General features: G+C 47.4%; 1 long non-coding RNA gene across 2 annotated transcripts in view; it reads right to left on the bottom strand.

The window, feature by feature from the left end:
• LOC128352855 (uncharacterized) overlaps positions 1-21,614 on the bottom strand; it is a 60,265-nt gene extending 38,651 nt beyond the window's left edge. Inside the window, exon 1 of one of the 2 annotated variants that reach the window (XR_008320660.1) lies at positions 21,459-21,614. This is a non-coding gene — a long non-coding RNA (uncharacterized LOC128352855). The remainder of the gene's footprint in view (positions 1-21,458) is intronic. The other variant, XR_008320659.1, reaches the window with a different exon arrangement.
• Positions 21,615-26,780: the final 5,166 nt, after the last annotated feature.

Consider the following 26,780-nt stretch of genomic DNA (forward strand, 5'->3'; position numbering starts at 1 on the left):
TCGGGGCACAATGACCAGGCTCAAACTATCATACTTTTTAGATTGTGAGCCCTTTGGGGACAGGCATCCATCTTTCTCATTCATTCATTCATTCATTCATTCTCTGTGTAAACCGCCCTGAGCCATTTTTGGAAGGGCGGTATAGAAATCGAATAAATAATAAAATAATAATAATAACCACTGAGTGAGGTAGGTGGTGTGCATTTTTCCTCCTACCTCACTGTAGGCCTGGGTAACGTATCAGAAATTTAACAGTTAAATTTCTAATGTAAATATTGTATCTATTTATTTATTTAAGTACCCTGCTTGTGTCCCACCCCTGATTGCCACTGAGCTCACTGCCACGCCACTCGTGTGGGTACACAGGTGGAAGAACTGTGATCAGGTTCTGGCCATGTGGGAATGGGAAGGTAGATTCCTGCATTCCCTCCAGCTACACCTCCCACCCCATTTGGCTGTGAGAAAGACCTCAAGGTGAATTTGTTGGGGGTTCTGCTGCTGAAGGCAGAAGGAAATTCTGGAGTACCTATATTAACTGCAACCACCTCATTTGGATTCTGGTGTAGTATCTCTATCATGAAGTGTGTATCCCTACAAGGTGACTTACAACAATGAAAAGAGTTGTACAAATAGTGCTCCATGACATTACTTACTTACTTATTTGATTTGATTTCTATACCGCCCTTCCAAAAATGGCTCAGGGTGGTTTTCACAGAGAAATAATAAATAAATAAGATGGATCCCTGACCCCAAAATATTTGGAGCAATATGCTAAAATTATTATAGACGGGGAACTATCAAATAATTGCAAGATTCAAAAAGGAACCAGACAAGGTTGCCCACTTTCCCCATTACTTTTTATATTAGTTCTGGATGTCCTTTGTAGAAATATTAGAGAAGATGATCAAATACAAGGCTTGAAAATAGGGAAGCAGGAGTATAAACTTAGAGCCTTTGTGGATGATGTGGTATTTTTTTCTTGAAAATCCATTAGAGAAGATCGGAAGGCTCTTGGAAAAAATAGAACAATTCAGCCAATTGGCTGGGTTTTATATAAATAAGACTAAAACGAAGGTGTTGACAAAGAATATGGACCAGAAATCTAAGGATAGGCTCTATGAAATAAGCTAATTGAAAGTGAAGAAGAAAATTAAATATTTGGGTGTGGCTGACAAATAAAAATTATTTGTTGTTTTCAAATAATTATGTCAAAATATGGAATACAGTAAAAATTGATTTGCAAAGATGGACTAGAATGAACTTATCTTTAATGGGAAGAATTTCAGTTGTCAAGATGAATGTTTTACCTAAAATGTTGTTTCTTTTTCAGACTATTCCTATAATTAATACGTTAACTTGTTTTAAGCAATGGCAAACGGACATAACTAAATTTGTTTGGCAAGGGAAGGTTTGGATGGCATTCTTATTTGTCGTATGATAAAACTAAAGTGCATAAAGATTTTCTTAATCACTATGTCACTGAGCCCCTGGTGGCACAGTGGTAAAACTGCTGCCCTGTAACCAGAAGGTTACAAGTTCGATCCTGACCAGGGGCTCAAGGTTGACTCAGCCTTCCATCTTTCCGAGGTCGGTAAAATGAGTACCCAGAATGTTGGGGGCAATATGCTAAATCATTGTAAACCACTTAGAGAGCTCCGGCTATAGAGCGGTATATAAATGTAAGTGCTATTGCTATTGCTATGTAAGGAGTCTAATGCGAGTGTGGGTAAAATATAAAACATGGCTGGAACCTAAAACTCCATTATGGGTATCCCCGATTGAAGCTTTGGCACGTAAAGAAATAAATATGCAGTCTGAATGGGGTATCTATAGAGATTTGTTATGTTTTCAAGATAAGGGCTGTAAATTAAAAAATCTAGCTGAAGTCCAAAATTTGGTTAGCAACTGGTTTCAGTACCATCAGCTAAATGAAATTTACAAGAAGGATTTAAAGCTGGATTTGAGGATCAGATGTTGAGATCTGAGGAGCTGTGTGAAAATGATGAAAAATTAGTCTCTAAGATGTATAAGTTGTTGCTTTTGGAAGAGACGAAGTGGTTAAAACAACTATGATAAAATGGGCTCAAGATGTGGGTCATAATATAGAGATGGCAGCTTGGGAAAAATTATGGAAAACTGATTTAAAGTTCACTGCCTGTTATACTTTAAAAGAAAATTGTTATAAGATGATGTACAGGTGGTATCTGACACTGAAAAAATTAGCATTAATGTATAAAAATGTTTCAAATAAATGTTGGAAATGTGGACAATGTGAAGGAACTTTCTTTCATATGTGGTGGTCATGCGGGAAGGCAAAGGCTTTTTGGGATATGATATATAATGAGTTGAAGAAAAAATTTTAAATGAAATTTCCTAAGAGGCCAGAATCCTTCTTGCTGGGAATAACTCAAGGAGAGTTCTCTAGAAGAAACTTAACTTTTTTAATGTATGCAACCATGGCGACTAGAATAGTATACGTGCAGAAATGGAAAGACAATAAAATGCCTTCAAAAGAAGACTGGTTGATAAAAAATTTGGAATATGCGGAGATGGCAAAACTTACAACAACTTATAAGGGATGAAAACCTGGAATGTTTCAAAGAAGATTGGGAACCTTTCTTGCTTTACTTAAAGAACTATTTTTCTAACATGGACCTTTCAGCAGGGTTTGAAATTTAGTAATTACAGCAGGTTGGGTAGTGTAAAATCGAATTGTAAGATGGAGTATATATGTTTTGTATTATTATAGCAATGGCTTATATGTATAGTTAACGAGAACTGCGCAGACTGGTAAGCAGGAAGTGAATATTTCCTTAATTAAGTATAACTTGATTGTTAAGGTATTGTTAAAATCAAGAAAATTTTAAAATGCAAAAAAAGATGGATCCCTGATCCCAAAGGGCTCACAATCTAAAAAGAAACATAAGATAGACACCAGCAACAGTCATTGGAGGTACTGTGCTGGGGGTGGATAGGGCCAGTTACTCTCCCACTGCTAAATAAAGAGCATCACCACGTTAAAAGGTGCCTCTTTGCCAAGTTAGCAGGAGTCTGGCTGTTATTTTGGGGACACCAGGAACAGATGCATTTCACTCAGGAGTGTGGCATCCTTCAAAATGTGAACTAAGCAAGACTGCCACCTGGGGGTTGGAAAGAGGTCCACACCTGCCCAGGGACATAAAGGAGCAGCAAACCTTTAAACGTCTGTTGAGCCCTTCTTGCTTTTATTAAAACAGTATTTGATGCATGTATGTGCACTTTAAAAACAAAACTTGCTTTATTATTCCATGTGGACAAAGTGTTCTTGGCATATAAAAATGTTTTATATGTATGCTGGCGGTGGGTGGAGAGGGGCTGCTACTGAATAATCAGTTCCAGCAGAAAGATTTATAAGTCAGGAGAACATCCATTTGGCTGAAATGGCTTTTGAGGTGGGGAGAAGTTTGTTTTATTAAGTCATGAATACTTGATCAGATTTCCTTGAAGGTTGTGTCCTTTGCATGTCATATTTAATGCTCTGGTAACAGATCAAACATAAATACAATAAGTGGCCAGAACTTCTAGAATGTCGTCAGCAATTAGATTGCTGTTGCATTCACTTTGGCTCTGCCATGGTTCCTCACTTGGGAAATAAAGTGGGGACAGTTCTAGCCTCTAAGAATTCGCACGGGCAGGAGAGAGGAGAGAGAGAAATCGGTTTCAATGTTGGGGGTGGGGAGACTGAGGTGGTGGAGCATGTTAAGCATTCAGACTAAGGCATGGACACTCCCGCTGCATTAAGTCTATATGCCTTGGGAGAAGAATGCCGTTCTCATGGTAGCAGGCACGAGTGCCCCCATTGCTAACCCATTGCTAAGTAGGGTTCACCTACTTGGGTTCACTTGGATGGATGACTACATGTGAGCCCTGTCTGTGGTAAGATATTCCCGTTAGGGGAGGTGGCCATTGCTCAGTGGTAGAGCATCTGCTTTGCATGCAGGTGGTCTCAGGTTCCATCCCTGGCAGCATCTCTAGGCAGGGCTGGGAAAGATTCCTGCCTGAAACCTTGGAGAGCCATTACCAGGCAGGGCAGGCAATACTTTGCTAGTGTGAAGCTTTCCTCTGCTGCCCTTTCACAGCCAGGGGCAAATAGGCCTCATGGGGGTGGGGAGGGGGTTTTCAATCACCCTGGTCCTCCTCCACCAGCTAGGGAGAGGGATTGCCCTGCTCCTCTCCGGGAGCCTCCAGGGGCTGCTGCCTTCCGTCTCCGCTGACCACCTTCATCACTGGCCACGAGCCCATTCAATAGTGCCCAGCATCCAGGGCAATCCCCGGCCTCCCTCCTTGGCTCCTCCTCTGATGGCCAGACTTTCTCCTTAGTCATCCCCAGGCACTACAACTGCCATTCTCCCAGGACCCGCCCCCACTTCCAGCGCCGTCACACAAAGCTTTTGCAGAGGACAGGGACTGCTATCCCCTCGGCACAACCAGGCGAAGACCTGTAAGGCCATGCCAGCCCAGCCATGGGTGGCCACCCCACCAGGCTTCCTTGCTCTCCCCACACCCTGGGGGTGGACATCGCCGATTCCCAGCAGGAATCGTTGCAGCCTCCGTTCCTGCTGCTGCTTGGTCCAGTGAGTGTCTCACCTCATCGGGAGCTGGCAGGAAAGCCCAACAGCTAGATAGACCAATGGTCTGACTCAGTCAGTATAAGGCAGATTCCTTCCTGGATTCCTATGTTCAACTTATATTCTGGCCCCTGTTCTTGGTGCATAACTGTTCCAATTTTTGCCTTTTGGGGATGTCCAATTAAAATGTTAATTAAGACTTGCTAGCATTGTCATTCTTCTGGGTTCCCCTCCCTCCCAATGGCCTCTGGAAAATTTCTGAGTTAGGAATGGAGACATCTTCAAGATGCCTGAAATCTAACCTGGGACCTTCTGCATGCAAAGCTGCCACTGAGCAATGACCTACGGTTGTAGCCTTCGTCTTTGCTCCAGTGGGAGATGAGAACTAAAGCGTAAAATCAAAAGCCTGACAGAAAATGTGCATCCTTTCCCTCTCCCCACATTAACACCCTAAGGGTCAGTCTACATTATGTTAATCATTATGTGCTTAGTTTTTATTTACTCAATAACAGCCACAGAGACCCTTGGATTACACCAGCAATCCCCTCATCCCTCAGTTTGTAGACAGCTCTCTAGTGCTCCGAAGACAGATTAGATAACAAAGGTAAATAGAAAACAAGAAGAGCAACAACAATAGATAACAGTCTCAAGGGGAAGGAAAACACCCCTAGGAAAATATCCTCAGTACTAACACAACGCCCTCCAGGGAGACAGACCACCCCCAAAAGAAAACTGCCCAACAGTAAGGACAGAGGAAAAGAAAACAGATCAGATCATCGGAGCCAGCATAGTGTAGTGGTTAGAGTGCTGGACTAGGACCAGGAGACCTGAGTTCAAATCCCCATTTAGCCATGATACTAGCTGGGTGACTCTGGGCCAGTCACTTCTCTCTCAGCCTAGGAGAAACTCAAGTATGTAGTACACTGCTCTGGGCTCCTTGGAGGAAGAGCGGGATATAAATGTAAAGAATGATAATCTGAGGGTGGCGCGGATACAACCCATACTTCTGAGGAGAATGATCTTTCGGGTAAGTGCCAACGATTTATTCTCCCTCAGATGAGGGTTGTATCCGGAGGATCATGGGACATACCATAGCCCCTCATCTGAAGTCCCAAGGGTGGGAGCTGTTGAGTCTGATCCCTAGGTAGAAATCACCCTCTGGAAGACCTGCCGTCCAAAGGCAGTATCAGCCGAAGTCAAGTCGTGGATTTTATAATGCCTCACAAAGGTTGATAAGGAGGCCCAAGTAGCAGCATGACAGATGTCAAACAGGGTGCCAGCAGACGTAGCAGCACTCCTGGTCGAATGGGCCATAATACCCCCGGGTACAGCCACACCTGCAGAGGTATAAGTCAACTGGATACACTGGCATATCCAACGGGCCAGGGTAGAGGTGGAGACCTTCTTATCCAAGGAACAATTCCTGAAGGAGACAAAGAAGGACTCTGAAGCCCTAAAGAAACCAGAGTGCTTGGGGTAGATTTTAACCGCCCTGTGCACGTCCGAGGAATGCCACTCCTTCTTCTTGGAAGATGAAGGATTGGGGCAAAAGGAAAGCAAAAGGAAGGCAGCATCAACTCCTGCGCCCTATGGAACATGGAGTTCACTTTTGGAAGGTAAGTAGGGTCGGTGCGTAGGAGAACGTAATCAGGGAAAATTAGACAAAGCTCCTTCCGCACAGATAAGGTCCCTAAATCTTAAACCCGCCTGGCGGAAGTAATAGCAACTAAAAATAGGACTTTCAAGGAAAGTATTCTAAAGGGCACCAACCTCAAGGGCTTGAACGGTGGTTTGGTCAGAGCCTGGAGAACCAGGTTCAGGTCCCATGTGGGGAACCTGTGGACAGTTGGAGGCTTTAAGACAGCCGCCCCCTTCAGGAAACGCTGCACGTGGGGATGACATGACAGAGAGGGAGACCCCTGCACTTCCAAAACAGAAGAGATCACGAATACCTGGCGACGTAAGGTATTGGGCTGCAGGCCCTTATCCAAGCCCCACTGTAAAAAACCTAACACCTGTGCCACTGATGCCAAGAGAGGAGAAAAACCCTGGGAGGAACACCACTGAGAGAAGGCCTTCCAAGTGGACTGATAGACTGTGTTGATGGATGGGCGAGAAGCCAAGATAGTGTCACAGGCAGCTGTAGAATAGCCGCAGGAAGCTAGAGAACCGTGCTCAATTTCCAGGTGGAGAGATTGAGCCACTCCAGCTCCAGATGGAATACTGTTGCACGCGAGCCGGCAAGGGGATCTTGTGCCTTGACCTGTCCATTACCAGATCTTGGTAAGGAAGCAACAGCCAATGCAGGGGCTGAGAGTGGAAACAACCCTATGCCGATGGTGGAAACCATCAACCCTTGCAGCTGGCTCAGGCTGAGGACATCCACTCTGGGACAAGAAAGGAGGGAACAACACACTGAGGTCAGCTTGACCTTGTGCTCTGCAAGGATGTGAACCGTCCCCTCGAGAGTATTGATCAGAGCTCCCAAGTGAAGAATGCTGGTGTGAGGCACAAGGGAACTTTTCTGATAGTTCACCACGAACCCGTGCTCCAACACTGAGAGAGTGGTCCTGATATCCTCCTGGGCCTTCTGGAATGATGGGGACTGGATGAGCAAATCGTTTAGATAGGAGGTAAAGGTGTACCCCCCTTATCCTCAAGTGTGCCACGAGTGCCACCATGATTTTGGTGAACACCCAAGGCACAGTCGACAGACCAAAGGGGAGCGCCTGGTACTGACAGTGGCAGTTGTGATACACGAACCTGAGGAAACGCCTGTCCTGGGGGCAAATGGGGACATGAAGGTACGCCTCCTTCAGGTCCACCGATGCCAAAAAAATCTCCCTGTTGGAGGGCCATCAGGACAGAATGGAGGGTTTCCATGTGAAAACTCCATTTCCTGAGGAACTGGTTGACAAATTTTAGATCCAGGATGGCCCTCCATTCTCCGTTCTTCTTTGGCACCAGAAAAAGGATGGAATAGACCCCCTGTCTCTCCTCCCCCTTGGGAACCTGTTCGATTGCCTGGATGCTTGCAAGGTGCCGAATAGCTTCCAGCATCAGGAGGTGTTTGGTTCCCCTGTGGGACCGAGGGAAAGGCAGGAAGTGATTTGGGGGCTGGGAAGAGAACTCTAGGCTGTACCCCTGGGAAACAGTCTGGTAAAGCCAGTGGTCCGTGCATGTTCCCAACCAGGTCCCAGCGAACTCCTGCAGCCTGCCGCCCACCATTGGGTAAGGAAAGTCCTGGGGATAGTCACTGGTTAGCCGGACGTTTGAAACCCCCAGATTTGGGATGCTCTCCGGACTGCTGACCTCTAGAAGTGGTATTGTCTTGAAAGGAATGCTGCTGCTTATTCCAAGAGAACCTATCCTGCCTGCCTTGGCGGAGACGAAAAGTGGGACTAAAGCCTCTGGAGGTAGAAGGCGAAGGGGCAAAAGATTTGCACTCCTGCCTCTGAGCCATAGAAGGCATTGTCTTCTTTTTGTCCTTTGTTTCAATTAATACTGGCTCTAATTCCTCACCAAATAGCATGCTGCCCTTAAAACCCAAGTTGGTGAGGTTGCTCCTTGACTTCTGGTCCACCTTCCAGTTTTTAAGCCATAGAAGGTGCCGCACTGTAACATCAGAAGCCAGGGCTCTGGCTGACAACTGAGCTGCATCCAAGGAGGAATCTGCCATAAAGACAGCAGCCTTGCCCAACTTGTTAAGCCCTTGCCTCAGAGCAGTCAGTTCCGGAGGCATCATAGGAGATAGCTCCTTAATCCAGAGGATAGCCGCCCTTGCAAAAATAGAATTGGACATGGACACTATTAGAGAGAGAGCAGTAGCTTCATGGGATCTGCGTAAAGCAGTGTTGCATTTTTTTAATCATGTTGGTTCTTCAACACTTCATCACCGTCCTTTGGTAGGACAGCCCCAGTCACCAGAGCGGCCACCTCAGCATCCACAGATGGCACCCTGGAGCTTGTCCATAACAATCCTGGAAGACTGATAGCGACGCCTAATCCTGGGAGCGGGGGGCGGGGGGGCTTACTTTCCATGGGGCGATCCCATCGGATTGAATAATATCCAAAAATAATTGAGGGCACGGTACTGCCACCTCAGGCGCCTTAAGAGAGGGGAGCACTGAAGAAACCCCTCCAGGAGTCTCAGCCACTGTTTGAATCTGGCCCTCCAACCTGAGAGTTTTACGGACCTTATGTAAAAGGACCGGATAATCAGCCTGCGTGAACAAGCGATAAGGCGGTTGATGGGAAGGGGAGGAATCAGCCTCATCAGAGTGCTCCCCCTGCTCCTTGTCGGAGTCAGAGGCCTCTGACTGATAGGCAACCTCATCAATGAGCTGCGAAGGGGCTGCAGGGTGCAGGTAAACCGGAGACCCACATGGAGAGAGGGCGGGCGAGGGGGCAGCTCTTGCCTAGACAGTCGAGAGCCTGAGAGCTGAACATCGGAGACACCACTAAGGGCACTTGGGGCGGCCAATAAAATGGCCGACCCGGAGTTTTGGGCGGGAATGGCACTTGCAATGGCGGGAACCAGCTTACCCAGCTCTTCTTCTACGACTCAACACAGCAAAGTGGCAAAACTAGCAGAGATTTCCTCCTCCCTGCTGTTAGAGACAGCTGCTGTAGCTGGACTGTCTGTGTGAGCACACTTTGCAGGAAGAGCTTCTGGGAGCTTGAGGTCTGAAGCCCTTGTGGCTTCCTGATGGCTGTTATTCCATGCCACTGCCATGGCAGCCTGGGGAAAAGGCAATGACTTGGTCTCTCCCCCAGCCGATGCCCTGCAGGGCGCGGTAGTCGGGGACTTGCTGCCCTTCTTATCCTTCTTCTTGTCCTGCTTGGACTTGGCGGGGGGGGGGGGAGTTGCAGGCGCGGGAGTGGTTGCTGCAGCCCACTCGGCCCTGCACATGGAGTGTGTGACTGAGTCCTCCGAAAGAGAGGGAGAAGCCTCTCTTTCGCTTCGGCAGCCATTCAGAGGGCCAACTTAATCTGCAGCTGAAGAGTGCTAGCCAGGGGCGTAACTACCATTAGGCAAGGGGAGGCAGTCGTCTTGGGGCCCCACTGCCTCGAGGGGCCCCCCAGAGGCACATCACATGACTCCCCACCCGCCCATGTTGCACCGCTTATGAATTATGTTGAGTCTCTTGGAGATCGGCGGGAGCAGAGAGTAAAAAAAACTAGATTGTGAAGTGTGTTTGTGTGTGTATATCAGCAAGGGGCCCATTTTAAAATCTTGTCTCTGGGCCCCCTCCAACCTTGCTACGCCCCTGGCGCTAGCGACCCTGTCTCCCCGGCTCCCTCCCTGACTAGCACTAGACTCGCAGGGAAGGCGCAGAGGAGGGAGACAAGGGAGTCGAAATTAGTCAAATTAGACCAAAAGGAAATTAGTAGAACACCTGAATTAAATTGGAGCGATTTGAAAACAGCACCTGCTGGAGCCAGACCGGGCGAAAAACGGGGACAAGGGGATTGCCGCTCCCTCCTGTCAAAAGGAAAGCTCTCTGATTGGCCCTGTCTGGAGCAGGAGGTCAAAGCAACCCATGATCCTCCGGATACAACCCTCTTCTATGGGAGAATAGCAGTCAGAGAGTACCCCAATCCAGATCGGGACTAAGGCAAAGGGCCAAGGGTTAAAGCGCCATTTCCCTATTCCATGGCCAGACTGGGTCCCCTGCAGTAGGGATGTGCCCGAACCGGTTCGGAGGCCATGCTGGAGGCCTCCGAACTGGTCCGGTTCCGAGCCGGTCCGGCGGTTCGGCACGGAGGGGGGTTGTACCTTTAAGGGTGGAGGGGTAGTACTTCCCCCCCCCGCCGCTCTTACCCCTCCAGCACTGTGGTTTTCCTTAAAGTTTCTGGGGCGGCAGCGTTCCTCCCTGCCGCCCCTGCCCCCGTCGTTAGCCTTCCAGAGATGAAGTCCGTAACATGCATGCGCCCGTTCCGCCCCGCGCGCGCTCAGCAGACGTCACACGTCGATGTGTGACATCTGCGGAGCGCACGCGCAGCGGCGACAGGTGCGCACGCACGGTGGAACGGGCGCTTGCGTGTTACGGACTTCGTCTCTGGAAGGCTAACGGCGGGGCCAGGGGTGGCAGGGAGGAATACTGCTGCCCCAGAAACTTTAAGGAAAACCACAGCGCCGGAGGGGGAAGAGCGGCGGGGGGGGGAGTACTAACCCCCCCGCCCTTAAAGGTACAACCCCCCCCCCCCGTGCCCTACTGGACCGGTTCAGAGGCCATGTACATCCCTACCCTACAGCTGCCTTTGAGTAAATAAAAAATGAACACATCTGGGCCAAGCCCAATGTGTAGTTGGGTCTCTAAAGGTGTTTGAAAGTAGCCCAAGAGAAAAGTGCTTCTGAATAATGATCAGCCCGACGCACAAAGGGGTAGATATTTATTCACAAGTGCTTTTCTCTCAGGCTACTTTCAAACACCCTTAAAGAGTCCAAACATTTTAAGGGTGCTTCAAGCACCATCTTTGTGATCCATGACTTATTCCGCAAGGTAGCTTGCTTCATTTGAGTAGCTTGCTTCATTTGCCATTGCACTTTCCCTTCTGTTTTATTTCAACAGTCATTCATTTTACTTGTTTGACATTTGTATACAACTGGAACAGTGCCTCTGTGAAACAGGCATGCCGTGCTCTGTACAAGAAGCACGTCTCCTGAAAAAGCCGAGAATTGTGCAGGTTCCCCTAGAGCTGCAGAGTGAGAAAGGGGAAAGGCCAGAGGTGGCTTTTATGGAGCTTGTAGTACAACCAGAGTCCATTAGCTAATGCGGGGGGATCTGTTATATGTCAGTCACCAGCCAAGGTATAATATATAATCCTCCAGTAATCTAATTTATGGCATTGCTTACAAGCTTACAGACAATAAATGGAGACATGGCTAGAGTGTCCCTAAATACCTTGTCTAAGGGCTTCCTGCCATCAATGTACTGTATAATAATAATGATGGTGAGCAGCATCTTGACAAGAGCAAATGAACAACAGCATTACCAATTGCCAGTCAGGTGTTTTTGCCTGGGCTGTATCAGGAATTTTTGTTTCTAAATGTAAGGGATGTGTGCAGGATAGAAACCAGGAGTTTGCTTACTTATTAGAGTTGTAGTCCTCCAGGGCAGCAGACATGAGACTCGGCCTCCCCATTTTATCCCCAGCCTATCTATCTATCTATCTATCTATCTATCTATCTATCTATCTATCTATCTATCATATTTTTATAGCGCCCAAAATTTACATCTCTGGGAGGTTTACAACAAAATAAAAACAGAAAAAGTAAAACATTAGTTAAAACAAAAACAAAATGTTTAAAACAGGGATTCTCAAACTTGGGTCCTCAGGTGTTATTGGACTTCAACTCCCATAATCCCCAGCCTCAGTGGCCTTTGGTTGGGGATTATGGGAGTTGAAGTCCAATAACACCTGAGGACCCAAGTTTGAGAATCACTGGACTTTAAAACGTTACAACAATTAAAAATTTTTAAAACAATATTTTAAAACAGCATTAAAACCATTAAAACAATATTAATTAAAAGCCTGGGTGAAGAGATGCGTCTTTAAAGACTTTAAAAAGCTGTCAGAGATGGGGAGGCTCTTATTTCACTAGGGAGCTCATTCCAAAGCCTCGGGGCAGCAGCGGAGAAGGCCCGTCCCGGAGTGGCCACCAGACGAGCCGGTGGCAACTGCAGATGGACCTCTCCTGATGATCTCAATGGGTGGTGGGGTTCATGACGAAGTAGACATTCTCAGGGCCCAAGCTGTTTAGGGCTTTATAGGCTATGACTAACACCTTGTATTTTGCCCAGAAACATATCGGCAGCCAGTGTAGCTCCTTCAATACGGGAGTAAGATGGTCTGTTGTGTGAGTGAGTGTATTATAGCTGCTTCCCTCACAAGCACAACATAATCCTATGTAGATTTAACTATGTAGAGTTTGTTCAGAAACAACTCCATCTCCTCCTTCTCCTTTCCCTCCCGTTTTCCTTCTCGCTCCACCCCCACACTCTCTACAAGGATATCTACTGGGACAAACTTCTAAACAACAAAACGTATAAAATACTGGATAGAATATAACAGTTAGGCTTTACTGGACTGGCAGGGAAGCCGGCGGGGGGCAGGGGCTTATCTGTCCCAGGGACCACTCCAACTTTGCTACACCCCATCAGAGCGAGCTTTATGGCCAAGCAGGAATTAGAACCTGGGTCTCTCCAATCAGAGTCTAACGATCAGGGCTGGCACCAGGCTTCAGGGAGCCCTCAGAAAACTGGGCCCCGGGGGCCATCTCCTACCTGGATGGACCTCAAGGCGGCCACTCCACAACCAACACAGGAAAAGCTGTGGGGGCTGAATACAGCCACATTGAATGCCATTGGCCCCTTCTGTCACCTGACAACTGTGGAGTTGGTAGCTGCGTTGCTGCAACACGGTCTCTCTTGATTTTCACTTTGGAGACATTTTGGTTCCAACTGAGTGTGTGCTAAAGGCAGCTGCAAAGAGGCTGACAGCTCCCTCCTTTGGTGAGAGAGAGTAAGGACCAAATTAGATGCCTGTGACATCTCCTCTCCTATGGAAAGGAGAGCTGGTCTTGTGGTTGCAAGCATCTTGTCTCCATAGCTAAGCAGGGTCTGCCCTGGTTGCATATGAATGAGTGACTAGAAGTGTGAGCACTGTATGATATCCCCCTTAGGGAATGGAGCCGCTCTGGGAAGAGCAGAAGGTTCCAAGTTCCCTCCCGGGCATTTCCAGGATAGGGCTGAGAGAGAGATTTCTGCCTGCAACCTTGGAGAAGCCGCTGCCAGTCTGTGAAAACAATACTGAGCTAGATGGACCTATTGTCTGAATCAGTATATGGCAGCGTCCTATGACCCCAGGCATCTCTGATTAGCATCGCCTGCATTTTTTACTGTACTAATTAGGAGTCCCAGGTGGCTGCTTCAAAGATAGGGTAAAAAGCATGCAGGGAGAAAAAGAGTGTTCTTAACCCCTTCCTTGCTTTTAGTAGTCATGCCCCAAAGCTGCTCATAACTGTGAGGAGTCCAATAAAGATACTACACTTTTCATGCCCGTGTGGCTAATAGCAGCTGGTTTTTTGTTTTAGTTTAAACTAAGGAAAGAGCAAGGGAGGGATTAATAATCCTAATAACTTGAAACATTTGTTTCTGAGCTGTGTTGTATCTGTTGTTTTTTGTATCCCCCCACCTTTGGTACATTTCTTGGGAAGCCTTCCCCTCACCACCCCCCACCCCTCCTCACCCCCGGTAGGTCATGTGAATGGCCCCAGTGCATGGATGGCCACCAGCCTGGATGGCTTTAAAAGAGGGTTAGACAAATTCATGGAGGACAGGTCTGTCAATGGCTACTAGTCTGACAGCTATAGGCCATCACCAGCCTCAAAGGCAAGATGCCTCTAAATACCAGTTGCAGGGGAGCAACAGAAGGAGAGACGGCATGCCTTCATCTCTTGCCTGTGGGCTTCCCAGAGGCATCTGGTAGGTCACTGTGGGAAATAGGGTGCTAGATAGGCCTTGAGCCTGATCCAGCAGATATGTTCTTATGTTCTTATGTGAGTGATTGAACCTGGAACTATTTGCATGAAAGGCAGAGGCATAACCACTGAGCTATGGGCCCACCCCCACTGCTCCAGTTGTTCCAGACATTTGCATGCACACAGCATGCCCTTCTTCATGTATGGACCTATTCTCATTCTTTTTCTTTTGCAGTGTGTCTGTATGTGCATGCCCATCTCTTCCTGCCAATCACCTGTTTGACTCATAGAAAGATCTATGAGTTCTGCTCCTCTTGCAGAGTTCATAACTAGAGCGCAAGTCAATTTATGAAAGGGACTCTTGTGCCTCTTTGGAAACAAACTGATTTGGCTAATAACAATAATCCCTTTGCTTTTCTGTTTGTCTACTCTCTTCCTCCTGCCCTTGCTTCGTCCATCCACCAAATTGTTTGGTGGATTCGCTTTCAGCCACTGCTTTGCCTGAGAAAGGCATTTGACCCCTCACTGAGGCCTCCGACCCCCACCTCTGGGGTAACATCTGTCCACTGAATTTGCTCCAGTGCTCTGAAAGCATCAGCTAAAGCATTTCTGCTAGTTTAGATGCGCTCACGCTATAAAGGGTTTCTATAAACATTTTATAACTCACTTTACAATTGCCATTGTGTCATACCCTGCTGAGCTGGATGTAATGTATGGCGAGGCGAACAGCTGGTTGACTCGCTCACAACTGACACTAGCACAGATTAGAGAGTGTTGCTCAGCAAAGAACAGCGGGTGACTTTCAGGTGGGCTGTGGAGCAGCCTCAGCCATGGTAAGCTTTGTGCCCTTCAGCAAGCAGAAGAGGACAGAGAGGGGAGGACGAAGGGCTGGCTGGCTGGACAGCTAGGGTTGCCAACAGCCTGTTGCCCGAATACAGGACACAAGGGGGAGGGGTTGTCTCTGGGCGGGCCCATCTCAGGGGCGGGCCCAGCCTGCTTAGGTCCCCAATCCATCGCCACTCCCAGGGACCTACAAACAGCCCACGTTTTCTGCTTACTTCCTAGCCAGGAAACATAAGGCTACACCACACAATTGCAGCGAAGATGCAGCTAGGTGACAGCTCGCTCACTTTGCTCTCCATTCTGTCCCCTCCCCAACACACTGGTGCTGTTGGCTGGCTGAGCTCTGATCAGAACTAAGGCTCCTCTCCTTTGCAGTCAAGTCCTCTCCAGAGGGGAGGACCGCTAAGCAACAACTGATTCAAGCCACCCCACGTGGAGAGAGCTCCCTCTGCCCTGCCCCTCGCTCTCGCTGTGCGACCTCGCTCGCCATTCCTGCCTCCCCTCCCCTCCTTTCCTGTCCATTCACGCCCCTCCTCCTCCTGGGACACAATCTCCACAGCAAAACCAAAATACAGTGACCATTTCCCCCCTGGAAATATGGGACATCCTGTGTAATCCGGGACTGTTGGGAGAGAGGAGAGCTGGTCTGGTGGTAGCAAGCATGACTTGACCCATTAGCTAAGCAGGGTCTGCCCCGATTGCATTTGAATGAGAGACCACATGTGAGCACTGTAAGATCTTCCCCTCAGGGGATGGAGCCGCTCTGGGAAGAGCAGAAGGTTTCAAGTTCCCTCTCTGACTTCTTCAAGACAGGGATGAGAGAGATTCCTGCCTGCAACTAGGGATGTGCACAAACCGGTCCAGAGCCCATTGTAGAGGCCTCTGAACTGGTTCGAATGGGGTTCAGTTTGAAGGTTCAGTGCCGGGGGGTGGTTCTTTACGGGCAGGGGGATGCACTTACCCCTCCCACCGCTCCCCCCCACCACTGGCGCTCCTTTAAAAGAAAAAACCTTCTTATTTATTTATTTATTTATTTGATTTATATACTGCCCTTCCAAAATGGCTCAGGGCGGTTTACAATTAAAACAAGCCACTAAAACAATAAAAACTAAAACAAATTAAAAACAATATAGCAATTAACAATATAAAAACATTTTAAAATAGGATTAAACAGTTTACAGTAATTAAAAGCCCCAAAATCGGGTTAAAATTTAAAAACCCTGGAAAGCCAGGCCAAACAAATACGTTTTAAACTTATGGGGTAGCAGCGTACCTTCCTGCTCTCCCTGCCCCCGTTTTCGGCTGGAAGAGGCCGGAAGTACCGTGCATGTGTATGTCACACTGAACACATTGGACGTGCATGTGTGCGGTACTTCTGGACACTTCCGGCCGAAAACGGGGGCAGGGGCGGCAGACTGCTGCTCCAAGAGGTTGTTTTTTTAAAAAGGAGCACCAGCAGGGGAAAAGCATCAGGAGGGGTAAATGCATCCCCGTCCTTAAAGAACCACCACCTGGACTGCAGAGGCGCGGTTCCTTGCACACCACTGCCTGAGGCCTTGGAGAAGCCACTGCCAGTCTGTGAAGACAATACTGAGCTAGATAGACCAGTGGTCTGACTCAGTATATGGCAGCTTCCTATGTTCCTAACCCTATGTACAACAGTAATAGGAAACTGGCAACCCTTGGACCACATCAAGCACTAGGACTTTCTTGTGGCTAAAATCCATCTTTTTGGCTCCATTCAATCAGTGCATACTTGGCTTCATCTAGAAACACCCACAGGCTGCCTCGTATGTGTTTCCTAAAGTTTAAACCTTTTTCTCAGGACAGGCAGAATAAGAGTCTGGGGCTTTGAGCCTCATGCAGCAATGACTCATGAGGAGTAACCGAAACTAGGGAAATGAATTTTGGCCTCGTGCTCTGGCCTAGACTGGCCTATTGTCCAGTCTAGCTGTTGGCCACTGCTGTATGGAGCACAGGGTGCAGTGTATAGGAACACTGCATGCACAGAGGAATAGAGCTAATCAGCATTTACAGGGCTAAGCCTCAGTGCTCAATTAAAGTGTATAGTGCCCTGTGCTAAAATATATTAGGGCACCACAGACCTAAGCAATCCGTCGCAACAAATGTCTTGCAAATGTTTATAAAAGCAGGGAGAATATTCAGTATAGACTATAATTGCTTTGCTTTTAAGAGTTGCGTAGAAGGGAGAATTCTGGAAAATGCAATTGTCCCAATACTATTACAACAGAAGCTGTAACTGCTGTGCTATTATTAGCAACACAAGTGTGTTATCCTTATTGCCATATCTATCATGGCCCAGGACTCAGACAGACCTGAAAAACTCCTTTTCATGAGAAGGAGCCTGAGAAAGACACTGGGCTGAAGATTCATTAAGACACACTCACACACCCCATTGCTATCCCAGGAATTAGCCCTAGCAGAAGACATTTCCACAGACTCTTCTACTGAAGCAGAGGCAGAATCACCCCCAGAGAATCCACACTATCCTTCACAACCTCCTGAAATGGCTTTCCTTTTGGGCTCCATAGTGGTTCTGCCCCTCAAACCCTTTTGCCTCCTCTGCATCCCATCTTCAACATCACTCCCAGAGACAGCAGTGGCTATCCCAAAACAACTGAGAGCCAGAGCTGCATTGCTTTAACTGTGTGCTCATCTTTCTAAAAGGAAGCTCAGCTGGAGACACACGCCTCCCTGCAGCAGTCCTCAGGGCAAGAACTTCTGCTTATATAACTCTCTAAAGTGCCATCATCTGACTAGTGCTGGAGCAACATTTACATCTACCTGCTTGCTGACCTCAGTCAGGCCTGCATACAATCCCCTGGGCTCTGTCAAGGCCCTGGTGCTGCCCTTGCTACTCCAGGCTGCTGACAAGAACCATTTGCTCATTCCTAGCGCAGTGGGGAAATGTTTGACTAACAGAAGGTTGTCCGTTTGAATCCCCGCTGGTATGTTTCCCAGACAATGGGAAACACCTATATCAGGCAGCAGTGATACAGGAAGATGCTGAAAGCCATCAGCTCATACTGCATGGGAGGAGGCAATGGTAAACCCCTCCTGTATTCTACCAAAAGAAAACCACAGGGCTCTGTGGGTGCCAGGAGTCGAAATCAACTTGACTGCACACTACACTTTGCTTTACTTCTTCTCTGTTGATATCCAGATCCAACTAGGAATGAAGGCACTCTCTCTGGCCCTGTCCATCATGGTACAATTGCTCCCCTGTGGGCTCTGCCCTTAATCAGGACACTCTCTTATCCTTTAAAATAACAACCCTATTCTTACAGTCATAAACAGACAAGCACTTTCCTTCTCCCCTAATTTCCTATCTTTGTCAGTATTTCCATGGGAGTCTTTTCTAGTGGCTTGTCCAAAATCCTAAATGAGCCCAAAGTTGCAGGACATCCAGACTGCAAGCAGACCATGCTGATTCTCCCAGTTATTGTAAGAATCACAGGGTTCTTACAAGAATCACAGCCCCACAGAAGAAGGCATGAAGAACCCATGTGGCCTCTGTTGGAGATGCAGCTCCTGACAATTTCAGCTCTTAGCACCAGCAACCCGATTGACCATTAGGGGTAGAGATAGTGAGCAAGGGGATTCCCTCTCTGACCATGCTTTCTCTGCTCTACTTCCCCTTTGTTAGATTGATAGTTTCAGGTTTCATTCTCTCTGTCTCTCAGGTGAGAGAATGAAACCTGAGACTTCCCCTTCCTCCTCCCCTTCCTAGCAAGCAGCTAGGCATGTAGGCCTTTCCCATCTACCTGATGCATTTCCTACATAAACTACTCCACTTAGAACTTTAATTTCATGTCAGAAGTGCACTTAGGTAATTTTGGAGCCTGGACCTAAAGGCCTTTGGAGGCCTCACCCACCCAGTATTGGGTGGGTGGGGCCTCCAAACACATATTTAACGCGACCATACCACCTGGGACAGACTTAAAAGGCTTTCGAGGCCCCGAAGATGTGTGGAGGCCCTAGACTTCAGCCCAGAAGTACAGGGGTAAGAGCACTTCTGCTTCATGTCTCCAGAAAATATTAATTAGCCGTGCTCCTTACTAATGTGCACATCCGCTGCAGGTGAAGTAGATAAGCAAATCTTTGCTCCACATTTCTCTAACAGCCATTTCCACCAACTCCAAGACTATCTTACATACCTGCAGCTTTGTGGCAACAAGTTGATCGGGATGGATGGAACAGTCCTGCATGAACGAGTCTTTATAAGCAGTAGTGCAGTTGCAAATTCGGAACTGCAGACGCTCTCCGGGATAGCCCCCATAGCCCTGTCCAACTTGTCAGCCATGCCTTTTAGCCATACCCACTTCACCACCCCATGTCAGATCGATGCAATGATTTTGCACATTTTGTTACAAGAAGTCAAGGGTAGTTTCCTAATCCTATGGAGCTTGAATCTCATGTGGTTATTCACCCAGAAGAGCTGAATGGATTGTCAACCACAAAAGGTGGAGGATACTCCTTGCAACAAAAGACAGGGGAAATTGTAAAAAAACCCAATTGTAGTCCAACATTCAGTTTTGTAACAAACAAGAGCAACATATTATGTCCATTTAGGGGGGGAAAGTGCCAGGACTGTATCCCTACCTATCCCTGCAGTAGTATACCAGGAGCTAGCATGGTGTTGTGGTTAGAATGTCGGACTAGGACTGAGGAGGCCCGAGTTCAAATCCCCTTCTGGCCAGGATACTTGCTGGGTGATTCTGGGCCAGTCACCGATCTCTCAGCCTAATCTACCCCATAGCTTTTGGAGAAATTTAACTATGTACTCCGCTCTGGGCTCCTTGGAGAAAGGGCAGAATAGAAATGTAAAAAATAAAATAAAATAAAATAAAATAAATAAGAGTGATCTCCAGCTTTCTTCTCATGGCATAATCAGGGTGAATGAACAGACACAGAGGGGAAACCTTTGAGCATTCAATTGAAGGTCTGCTTGGAGCCTACAGTTGTCCTCCTAATATTGTTTTCCCAGCCACTGGAAACCATTTCCCCCCCCAGGGCAGATGTTTATATGTCCACAAATTCCATGAATGCGTTAAACTGAACACACCAATTGGGGGACGGGGCCTTCCACTGTGATCCCTCTTCCCTCTGTACGCATTCACTCGGCCTGGATACATTCCCTGTACAGGAAAATTCCTACAGAACAGGCATTCCTTATATTCAGTGGCATCGGGGAAGGGAGGCAGGAGGGAGGGCTTATTTGTATTTGCTGCTTTGCTGCCAATTAGTTCCATGGGCTCTGTGTGCTGTCTGTAATGAAGGTGCTTAGGCTAGGCTGCGTGTCCTTGGAGAGGCGAGCGTTTTGCACCGGGGAGTAACTGATCCTACTGCCAATCTCGATGCACTGCAAAGCGAAAACAAAACCCCAACAACACTTGCTTGCCTCGAATGTTGTTATCTAACAACAATGCTTCCAAATCCCAGAGCCTGCCAGCTGGCCTCTTCTTAACACGGGCACCATCTGACTGTGGCAGTCTGCAGCAGTCACACTCGCAGCCACATGAGGTGGAGCTGTTGCTGCTGCTGCTGCTGCTGCATGAGGCAGAGGCTTCAGCTCTGTTTGTTTATTTCTTCACATGCAACACTCCTTTTTTTAAAAAATAGGAAAGCGGGGAAGCAAGCAGCAGGATGTTCAGCTGGATTCATTCCAGGGGCGTAGCAAGGTTGGAATGGGCCCAGAGACAAGATTTTAAAATGCCCCCCCCACTCAAAGTCCAGGGCCTCCGCACACCCCAGGCCCCCAAGGATTTAAGTCTGATATTCCAAAATAAGTATGCTGCCTGGAAATACATTTCACTGAATACACACATGCACACGTCACAATATATAGTCATATACATTGAGTACTATACATTTGTTTTACTTTTAATGCCTAGAACACACTAGAAAGATGAATTATTAAAATGGGCCCCTCGCTGCAGATTAGCAAAGGAGACTTTCAACCATGCAGGGTGAGCCTATGTTTGTTTTCTCAGAATTCTGAACAAATTCAGTCAAGTTTGATTCCAGGAGGTTTTTCACAGGAGGCTTTTAAAGCCCTTTAACACACATCTCCTCTGGAATAGAGGTGCTGCATTCACATGTTGGCCAGATTTACCCTGAAGTCCCTGCAAGTTATTGGGGAGCAGTTCACATAAATTAAATAAAAGCACCACACATGCTTCACAGTTCTCACTCAGACCTTCTGGGTTGCAAAACAACTTGAACATAAGTGCATTTATAAATGAATGAATGAATGAATGAATAAAATAAATATAATACTGTTTCTTCCAGAAGTTTTTGTAATTTTCTGCCATGAAACAAGCCACTTATAGGACTTTTTAGATAGTTTTTTTAAGCCAGCAAATTTTCCAAGCTGTTTAAAAATAAATATTCAGAGACTTCTCAGTCCCTCCCCCCCCCCATATCAAAGCCCTATGGCAAGCAGATGCCTATATATCCGGGGCGGGGAAGGTAACCACAAAAAGGAGTTCACACTCTACCTGGCAGCAAGGGGTCTTCTGCTGCAGAGAGCAGTGGTGGCCACTCTGGCTGCCTCCTCCTTCCTGGCTGGCTTGGGCCCTACTGGAGTTCAGGCTTCACAGAGGCCTACACGAGGCCTCCCTGGAAGCCCCGCCCACCCGCCGATCAGCTGAGAGGCAGGAGAAAAGGAGCTCTTTGCAGCTTGTCTGCTGCCTGGATTGCCGGCCAGGAGAACAAGCTGGAGAGACGGCGAACAGGGCAAGTGGCTGAGGGGCCTTGGGGCTGGGCAGGGGGCAATGGGGAGTCACGTGAGGTGCCTCTGGAGGGCCCCTCCAGGCAGTGGGGCCCCCAGACAACTGTCTCCCCTTGCCCAGTCCTTGTTACGCGCCTGATTCATTCCATGATGATAGCACATCATCGGGCTCAGCCTCTATTATTGTCCCTCCTAGCTGCCTTAAACCTCTTGGGATCATCTGTTTTGGGTACTGGCCTAACAATGAACTTTCTACATCTCATCTGAGCTCCTATGAGGATATTTGCCCTCAAACCTTTCTCTGCACTCAGAACACTTTGCAAAAAATAATATAGGCAAAGTTGTAAGTATTTCTATCATCTCTTAAACTTACATCTGTCTTCGAAAGAGTTGGGAATGTTATTATTCTTATGGACACATAACCAGAGCAACTGGGGGTGAGACAGACTCTGGATAACCTGCGGATATGTCGTTTTCGCAAGCAGCTGGAGAGAGAGAACAACTAAGGGAACAAACCCCCAAACTCCCCCAGTATAATTCAACGGAGTGGAATGTATGTGGACTCAGAGGGCATATAATAGACAAACCAGGTGAGTGGAGTTCATGGAACTTAGTGATGAGCAAGGCACTCCCTTGGGTAATCGGGTCCCAAGCCATTTAGGGCTTTAAAGGTTAAAACCAGCACCTTGAATTGGGCCCGGAAATGGACTGGGAGCCAGTGCAGCTGATGAAGCACTGGCATGATATGATCAAAACATCCAGTCCCAGTTAATAATCTTGCAGCCCTATTTTGTACCAGCTGCAGTTTCCAGACCATTTTCAAAGGCAGCCCCAAGTACAATGCATTGTAGTAATCTAAGCAAGACATTACCCAGAGGCGTAACTAGGGAAAACGGCGCCCGGGGCAAGCACTGAAATTGTGCTCCACCACCACCCCGCCGCCCCCCCAACATACTTCTGACTGACACACATGTTTCAGAAAACTTTTATTTTAAAAATGTAAAAAATTACAAAAATTACCAAAAATTTCAAAATGCACTACATACTTAGGTTTTTCCTCACAACAACCCTGTGAAGTTGGCTTGTATCTCAAACATCAGAATTATGACGCAATGATGATTATTATGATTATGATGCCCCTCCCTCACGCCCTGGTTCTGTTCCTGACTTTCCCTTGTGAGTGACTGTATTTTAACAAAACGAAAACCAAGGACTCCAAAGTAATTCGAGGGACTAGGGTGATAGTGCTAAAGACTCCTTATTCTCCCGCTGTTAAAGAAAGACTCCCCTTTTCCAAAACCGCGCACTATTTACACCAGAAAAGGTTTCAAATGGAGGGGGAAGCATTTATGCATTTATGCTTTGTTTTATGTTACGATTTCAAAGTTAGAAAAACTACAAAAGGGCCATTTTAGAGAAGATATGCACTGCCTTAGTTGCAAATCCTGCTTTTTTGAGATACCCTGCAATTGAATAAAGCGATAATATACACCTTTGCTATTTAAATTGGTTGGAGAGTATTTACGACAATAAAAAATGAAATGGCATTTCAGATGCAACATTGGTTGCCTAAGACCACTCAGATTTAACTAATCTTCATCACATTGACAAAAAGAGCAATTAAAATTAAAATCCATGACTAAAACCAAACCACTTTGGGGTTGTTTTTAATGAAAGATGGTATATAAATTTAACAATAAATGTTTAGAAGTATATACTTTCACCCCCTGCCCAACCTACAATTAATTCCAGTTTATTTTCAAAGGGCTTCAAGTTTTATTTACAAATTGCTTAGCAGCACCAATGTTTAAGTAATCGCTAATTGCTCCTAATGATAGTTTTACTTATTGTTAAATTTATATACCACCTTTCATTAAAACATTCTCTGTTCATCTGATTTTCAGTCTGGTTAATTAAATCGGTGGAGGTTTAGACTTTCCTGATGGGCTGAAACAGCTAATCCATTTTGATGATGACATATAATTAAATTAGCTTGCATTACATAGTGAAAAAGTCCAGGAAGGGAGAGATGGGGGGATGTGGAACCCAAGGTTCCACATCCCCCCATCTCCCCCTCCCTGAACCTTTTCAGTTAAAACGTGGTTAGATTATAGGGGAGGAAGGACTTGAATGAGCAAAAAGGGGAACTGGTTCGGGCGTTCAGGAAGTTGTTCAGAAGAGGGAGTTGTTCAGGAAGTTTGCTCTGGTGCGTGTCCTCCTCTCGACGCATGCGCGACTGGTCGCGGGGCGGTGGGGCGCACCGGGGAGTGAGAGTCAGAGACTTGGACTACGAAGACGCTGCGGTGCCCAGTGCTGGATGAGCAATGCCAATGGGGGGGGGCCCCCGCCGGGACCAGGGGAGGGGGACTGCTCTGCAAAAATAAATAAATAAATAAATAACATTTTTTTTCTGGCAAATTGGTGTGGGCACTTTTTGGCACCCCCTGCCAAGTGGCACCCGGGGCACATGCCCCCCCTACCCCCCTATAGTTACGCCTATGACATTACCAGAGCATAAGTAACTGTAGCCTAGCTATCTCTGTACAGGTACAGTCGCAGTTGGAGTATCAGCTGAAGCTGATAAAAGGCACTCCAAGCCACAGAGGCCACTTGAGCCTCTAGTGACAGTGCTGGATTAATGAGCATCCCCCAAGCTGTGAACTTGGTCCTTCAAGGGGAGTGCAACCCCATTTAGAACGGGCTGAACATTATCCACCCGAGCAGAGGAACCACCGACCAACAGTACTTCTGTCTTGTCTGGGTTGAGTCTCGGTTTATTCAGCCTCATCCAGTCCATTACTGCATCCAAGCACCGATTCAGGACAGTCACTGCCTCACCTGTGTCTGATGAAAAAGAGAGATACAACTGAGTGTCATCTGCATACTGATGACACCTCAAGCCAAATCTCCAGATGACCTCTCCAAGTGGTTTCATGTAGATGTTAAACAGCATCAGGAAAAGAATGGAAACCTGCAGAACCCCACAGCGTAAATGCCAAGGGGTTGAGCAGTAACCCCCTAGCACCACCTTTTGGGAACAGGCCTCAAGGTAGGTGTGGAAGCACCTCCAAACAGTGCCTCCCAAACCCAACTTGGCCAGCCTATCCAAAAGGATACCATGGTCAATGGATCAAAAGCCACTGAGAGATCCAAGAGAATTGACAGGGTTGCATTCCCCCGTCTCTCTCTCTCTCTCTCTCTCTGCATGGGTCATCCCAAACAGATTCAGGTCCAAAGCCAGGCATGAAGCCTGATTAAAAAGGAGCTAGAGAGTCTGTTTCCTCCAAGAGCACCTGGAGCTGGTCAGTCACATAACACCAAACCAGAGGCGGGCGAGCCAGAGGTTCCATCCTGTGGTTGTCTGAATGTGTGAAACCACAGTTTCATGACAATAGTGACCCAAGGCTTTTAAGCCAAAACCAAAATCTGAACCTTTGGTTTGTAGTGAGTTTCACTGCTCTAATCTGAGGTTTGAAGGCAGCACCGTGTCGTCCGAATTCTGCTACCACTATAATTTGGGTTTTGTGCTGTGGCTGCTGCCAAAACCATAGAGAGGGTGGCTCAGACCAGCCCAGAAACACGGCAGCTCTATGCCTGCCACACTTTTTGCTGGCTGCGTCTCTAAGCACTTGCTCCACCCTCCTGATTTCTCCTCACGCCTCCAGCCATTGCCTGGAAACAGGGATGCTGTGCTGCCGTGTCCCAAACTTCAAAGCATGTTAAAGGGGAAAGCCGCATTGGGGGATGCCTGCTTTCCACTGTGTCCCATGTTCCGCACTTCTAAAATCTGCAGAAAAAGGGGATGGGATGACAAGACAGGCACTTTCTGGAGAGGTCTCCATAAATCAAGTGCTAAAGAAGTATTTGCACAAGCACATGGAGTCCTGGTGGCATCATGAACCCAGCCCCCCCCCCCACCAATGAAAACACATGCCAGGAGGGTGATTCTCGGGGTCTGGGTTGAAAGGCAGCCCCTGGAATTCATGAGTGGCTCTGCTATATTTTTTGTACTATTTACTTATTTATTTATTTGATTCCTATGCCACCCTTCCAAAAATGGCTTTGTTAACTGATTTTAATGGTTTTGTTTTAATTGTAAACCGCCTTGAGCCATTTTGGAAGGGCGGTATAAAAATAGATCCGTGTTAGGGTTAGGATATGGCAACTCCGAATCCCCATTGTTTCGTATGGCGGAAATGTTCAAAATAAGTAAGAAATAAAAAATAAATCATTAAAAATCAACCAAGGGGCTAGTCTCACGATCAGCAAAAATCGGGCTAGGAGAGCCTAGCCCGATTTTTGCTGATCGTGTAAACCACCAGGCTTGCAGGCGAGCCCGGTGGCTTACAAGTGGCCAGCCCACTTTTTTAGCCCTCCCCAAAGCCCGCAAGTGCTCAACAAACCTGGGCTTTCCAATCGTGAGTTGCCGCAGTGCAGCGGCTCCGCACCGTGGCTACTCATGAGTAGACCCCCAGAGGGGAGGTAAAAAGCAGCCTCCTGGCTCCAGGGGTCTCCCCAGTATATCCTGCGCGCTCGCGCAGGGCATACTGGAGCTTCCAGGGAGTGCGTGGCCCCCGAGCTCCCCAGCCCCCGCCGGCTCCATCACGGAGTCAGCAATCATGTGGGCAGCCGATCTGGCCACCCAGGGCTCCCTCACCGCTCGTGTGTAGGGAGAATGGGCTTAGCCTGCTCTTCCCGTGCACACTCCAAAACCGGTCTCACTGATCATGAGACCTGGCTCCAAGTGTCCCACTGACTTGAAATTTGGGTGGTAGGTGGCACCCATGGGGACCTACCCACCAACCTAGGACCTTGCTAAGTAGTCCAAATCGGTGCAAATATGTGTCAAATCAAAGCAAATACAAATCAAATCTGGTATGATTTGGAGGGGATAGATTTGGATACAAAACAAATCATGGGTGATTTGTTTTGGGCACAAATCGAATTTAAAAAAATTTGTTTGTACACATCCCTGAGCTCTTGTTCCATTCTTATAAGGCTGGATATGCCACAGCTGCAGCTTAGCTTGCTGTATAATTTGCATGCAATCTACTATAAAGCCAGAGGGGGCACTATACTTTCCTCTGTA

The sequence above is a fragment of the Hemicordylus capensis genome, chromosome 4 (assembly GCF_027244095.1).
Source record: "Hemicordylus capensis ecotype Gifberg chromosome 4, rHemCap1.1.pri, whole genome shotgun sequence".
Classification (NCBI taxonomy): Eukaryota; Metazoa; Chordata; class Lepidosauria; order Squamata; family Cordylidae; genus Hemicordylus; species Hemicordylus capensis.